This window comes from Mesoplodon mirus (assembly GCF_964341445.2).
Source record: "Mesoplodon mirus genome assembly, chromosome: 13".
Taxonomy (NCBI): Eukaryota; Metazoa; Chordata; class Mammalia; order Artiodactyla; family Ziphiidae; genus Mesoplodon; species Mesoplodon mirus.
Window position 1 is genome coordinate 26,464,463 of NC_138989.1, and position 6,003 is coordinate 26,470,465.

Here is a 6,003-nt window from a genome sequence, read left to right on the forward strand (position 1 = left end):
TCTTGAAGCAGCCTGCACTGCTCCCAGCCCCGTCCAGCCCTGCTGTGAGCATTCTCTCATCTTCCGCCTTGACCTTGGTCTGCTGGCCCCCCGTGTGCTGTTCACTAGCTTGTGCCCACTTCCTTCCTCCTCAGTGTCGGCAACTGTGGCTTGAATGACCATCAGGGGTTGTGGCCTCTTTTGGGCTCAGGTTGCCTGGCTCTGCCTGGAGCTGTGGGATTACAAAGTGAGGGGAGGGGGCTAGTGAGGGAAGGGCCCTGTTACAAGGCAGGGCCTTAACTGGAGAGAATGTGCACGTTAGGGGCCTTTCTTCAGATGCTGGCTGTTTCAAGAGGCTGCACCGAGCTCTTGCCTGTCGGGGGGCCTGGGTCAAGCTCCGCTGTGTAACCTTGGGCAGGTGACCTTAACCTCTTTGAGCCTCAGTTTTCTCATCTATAAAATGGGCTAGTAACACCCCCCTCTCAGAGGTGGTGTTGAAGAGTAGCAAGCCCACATGTGTGAAGTGCTTGCCTGTCCCTAGAGTGAGGAACCAATGTTGGCAGCCAATATCAGCAGCTCAGGTTCGGGTGGGGCTGCTGCTCTTGCAAGAGAAATTCTGCTTCCCCGTTGGGCGGCCTGAATACCAAGTTGCTGCAGTGCCACTCTCTCCCCTGTGCATACCATGTGCCATGCAACCCTTGTGACAAGGAATGAATGAAGCCCACAGGGCTTGGGAAGCAGCAGGTGGGGTACATTGCTGCAGGAGGGAAGCGGGGTTGGGAGGAAACTCATTCACTCATTCCTTTGACTTTTTAATTGAGTGCCTCTTTTTTTAAATTTATTTTTTATTTTTTAAATTTTTTGGCCATGTTGCACAGCATGTGGGATCTTAGTACCCCGACCAGGGATTGAAGCTGCTCCCCGTGCAGTGGAAGCATGGAGTCTTAACCACTGGACCACCGGGGAAGTCCCTGAGCACCTGTTTGATGTCAGGCTTGAGCCACGTTGGTACTGGGTCTACAAGAAGGAACAAGACAGTCTTCCTGCCCTCAAGGCACCTGTCCAGCAGTAGCACCAACACCAGGAGCAACAGCAGGACTGGATCGGGTTGAATAGCCTGGGATTGGGGAGGGGCACTTCCTGAAGGAGATGACGTCTGAGCTGGGTAGGAGTTCTCCAGGCAGAGGTGGGGAGGAGGAAGAAGGGTGGCCCAGGCAGTAGGATCCCTGGGTGCCAATGCCCAGAGGTGCACTTCCTGAAGGAGATGACGTCTGAGCTGGGTAGGAGTTCTCCAGGCAGAGGTGGGGAGGAGGAAGAAGGGTGGCCCAGGCAGTAGGATCCCTGGGTGCCAATGCCCAGAGGTGGGAGGAGAAATCACAGCGTGTACAAGGAACAGAGTTTTCTGATACGGGTTGGGGCCGGCGGTGGGGGTGGGGGAGGAGAGGTGAGATGTGATAATTGTATGGGACATATTTATACTAAAATATTATTAGTTGTTTACCTGAAATGCATATTTTAACTGGGCATCCTGTATTTTTTTATTTGTTATATCTTGCTGTCATGTTAAGAAGCAGCAGTTTACCCTTTTGGGATATTTTGTGTGTTTTTCTTTCTTCCTTCCTTTCTTTCTTTCTTTCTTCCTTTTTTATTGAGATGAGATGATGGTAAAAGTAGCAGATCAGGGGGAGGGATAGATCAGGAATTTGGGAGGAACAGATACACAGGACTATACAGAAAATAGATAAACAACAAGGACCTACTGTATAGCACAGGGAACTCTATTTGATATTTTGTAATAACCTATATGGGAAAAGAACTTGAGAAAGAATACATGTATATATTCGTATACATATACATGTAACTGAATCACTTTGCTGTACACCTGAAACTAACACAACATTGTAAATTAGCTATACTTCAATTTTAAAAAAAGTAGCAGATCAGCTCTCCTGCCTGGCTTGAGCCATCCTACACCGACATAGCGACATAGCAATCGTAGTTACTTTACCCAGGACTTGCCAGAGCCTGACTCGACTCTACCTGCCCAGCCTCATCTCACTGAATCCTCCCAGGAGCCTCAGGGGCAGGTGCTGTTATTATTCCCAAATGACTGATCGGGGAAGATGATCAGAGAGGTTAGGTCCTGTACTAGACACACAGAATCCAGAGGGAGTTGGGACAAAAAAACACACCTCATTCTCACTGGTTCTCCCATCCCTGCCACTATGTGGTTTTTATATTTCCATGTTACTTCCCACCCAGATATAGTTTTACAGGTTTGCTGTTAGCGAAAACAAAATTTTGAAATCTGCTATTTTCACTTAATATTATATCAAAACTTCCCAAGTTTTTTTAAAAAAATTTATTTATTTACCTATTTTATTATTTATTTATTATTTATTTTGGCTGCTCTGGGTCTTAGTTGACACATGTGGGCTTCTTAGTTGTGGCATGCATGCAGGATCTAGTTCCCCCACCAGGGATCGAACCCAAGGCCCCTGTATTGGGAGTGCAGAGTCTTACCCACTGGACCACCAGGGAAGTCTCCCACCACCCCCAACTTTTTAAGTGTGTCTATGTAATGATATTGCACTAGAAGCAGAAGCATAACCATGCTTGGATTTTATGAAGTGCTTGACAGGAAGTGGGCTTGGGGGTGGCCCCTGGAGGTGGGGACACCATGCAAGGCTACCCAGTAACCAGGACAGAGATGGTGAGAGTCTAGCTCACTGTGATTTAGAAATCTGCCCCCCATCCCAGACATCTTTTTTCTTGGCTTTAAAAAATATGTACTACGTATGCAGAATTTAGAATGTTTTGGAAAGTTAAAGAAGCAGGAAAAATAAAACCTCACGCTCAGGGTCTGAATTGCTACATCATTTTGGGTAAGTATACCTGGCAGGACTTATTCAAGTTGAAAACACCCACATATCACTAAACCCATAGATTCTACTTCTAGAAAACTATTCTACACAAGTAAGATCTTTTTTGGTAAGATGTGAAGAGACACATGTTGACATCAGAGTAGGAAGTGTAGATGCACAGCTGTTAATGTTACTTCAGAGCACAGACTGGGGGGAGGTGAATTAGTAACTTTTAAAACATGTAGGGACTTCCCTGGTGGCGCAGTGGTTAAGAATCCGCCTGCCAATGCAGGAGACATGGGTTCGAGCCCTGGTCCGGGAAGATCCCACATGCCGCGGAGCAACTAAGCCCGTGAGCCACAACTACTGAGCCTGGGCTCTAGAGCCCGAGAGCCACAACTACTGAGCCCTCATGCCACAACTACTGAAGCCCGTGTGCCTAGAGCCCGTGCTCTGCAACAAGAGAAGCCATGGCAATGAGAAGCCCGCGCACCGCAACGAAGAGTAGTCCCCACTGCCCGCAACTAGAGAAAGCCCGTGCACAGCAACAAAGACCCAACACAGCCAAAAATAAATAAATAAATAAATTTATATTTTAAAAACACACACTAAAATATATCCGTGTATTAAAAAAAATCCCAAACCCTAGGAAGAACCTCTGTAAATATTTTGATGTATTTTCTTCATTTGCTTTTCCACGGATCAATATTTTGCATGCATCAGGTACCTACAATTTTGTAGTTTGCTTCTTTCTTTTTTTTTTTTTTTTGCTTCATATCATTTGCATGCTTCCAAATTGTAAAATGGTATTTATAAATACCATTCGGAGTGACTGTTTACCATTCCATCATGTGGACCATTTAACCAATCCCCTATTGTCATTTACTTTGTGTACGATTTTGCATTATAAATGACACTTTAAAAATATGATCATACATTAATTTTTAAAATATTTTGAAATATAGTTGATTTATAGTGTGTTAGTTTCAGGTGTACAGCAAAGTGATTCAGTTATATATATATAAATATATATACAAATATATATATACAAGTATATATATAAATATATATATATATATTCTTTTTTTACATTCTCTTCCATTATAGGTTATTACAAGGTATTGGGAATCATTACTCATACATTAATTTTCAAATGCAAATGAAACGAGTGACCAGTGAGTACCTGTAAGTCACAGGTGTGCTCCTGGCACCGGGGTTCCAAATCCAAGCTTACAGTCTGGTTAGAGAGACCGACCATCAAGCATACAGTCTACAAATGCAGTTAATTTCCTTAAAACAAAATCCCAGAAGAGGAGTTACTGGTCCAAGGGGGTATGATGATTTTAAAAGATTTTTTTTGTTGTTGTTGTACCTGGGCCTCTCACTGTTGTGGCCTCTCCCGTTGCGGAGCACAGGCTCCGGACGCGCAGGCTCAGCGGCCATGGCTCACGGGCCCAGCCGCTCCGCGTCATGTGGGATCTTCCCGGACCGGGGCACGAACCTGTGTCCCCTGCATCGGCAAGCGGACCCTCAACCACCGCGCCACCAGGGAAGCCCAGAGCTTTTTATTTTTGGCTCTTACTGCCAAATTCATGTTCATGAATTTTGAGGTAATTTGTATGCTCCCAGTAGTATAGGAGAGTGATTACCCACCAGATCCCTGACTGTGTTTGAAGGTTATCATTTGAAACTGATTTCCAATTTGTTAAAAAAGCAAAGAAAAAACTTTTAATTTGCATGTCTTTGGTTAGTAGGGCGTTGACAGCTTTTCAGTAGTTTCTTCAAATAGTCCTCCGCTGAGCTCCATTCCAGGGATGTTTCTTTGCTTCTTCACTGATGTTTGATACTTCCTTTTTCATCACGTTCTCACCATTTCTGGAATCTGTTTGTAGGCTTTCTGTTTCTGGGTCAGATTGCCCTGAGTTGAGTACAGTAGCTTCACAGTTTGTTTTAATACGTTAGGGCAAGTCCACCTTTTTCCTTTTTCTGTTCCCAAGGAGGGAAATGATAGCTGTTTGGGGTTATTTACTCTTCCAGTTGAAGTGAGAATTTTGTTAAGTCTCAGAACCGTCCTGCTAGGGTTGCATTAAAGGTACACGTTTAGGGCTTCCCTGGTGGCGCAGTGGTTGAGAGTCCACCTGCTGATGCAGGCGACGAGGGTTCGTGCCCCGGTCCGGGAAGATCCCACATGCCGCGCTGCGGCTGGGCCCGTGAGCCATGGCCGCTGAGCCTGCGCGTCCGGAGCCTGTGCTCCGCAACGGGAGAGGCCACAACGGTGAGAGGCCCGCGTACCGCAAAAAAAAAAAAAAAAAAAAAGTACACGTTTATTTGGAAGAACGAGGCCACAGTCAGCCTTCCTGGGGAGTCTCGATTCCAGTCTTGACTGGTAAATCTGGGCCCCTCACAGGCTTTAGCTGGCTCGTCCTATTATTTTGTGTCCAAAGAGAGGTTCATCAAGTGACCCCTAGAGCAGCGTCGCGGCCCCCGGCGCGCTCCAGCCCCTCCGAACAGCCTGGGGGCGGCCGGCCGGCCGGCCGGGGGGCATCGCTTGACCCCGGGGGCCTGCGAGGGGCTGCGGCCACCGGAAGGGGCTGGCTGAGCTCGGCGAGTGGCGACCTCCGCGCCCTCGGAGCAGATAGGGCCGGCGGGGCTGCGTGGGGCCGCGGGCCGGGCCGGGGGCTTCCTTCTCCGGACCCGGAGGCCCAGGACCCCAGACCGGACCACGCCGTCTGCAGCCCGCGGCTGCGAGGTGACGCTGGCCGCTCGCGGGGGCACGGAGCGGGACTGCCAGGGGTCAGGGTCAGGCTCAAGAGGTGTAGGCTCCGAGTGTGGGGTCCGAGCCCCCATCCGAGGGGTGCGGTCCGGTGTTCCGGGGCTGAGGTCGCGGCGCCAGCCCCGCACCCGCGGTCGGTCCGCCACACGCCGGGGTCGGGGTCCTGGCTCCGGGTCCCGGCTCCGGGTCCCTGCTCCTTCCGCGCGCCCCTCCCCCACGGCGCCGCCGCGCGGCCGCCTAGCCCCCGCCCAGGCCCCGCCCAGGCCCCGGCCCCGCCCCGGTCCGCCCCGCCTCGCCGCTCGCCCATTCAGATGTGGGTCAGGGGTGAGCGGGCGGTGCTGACGTCACAAGCTTCCAAGATGGCGCCGAGCGGGCGGCTGTGAGCGG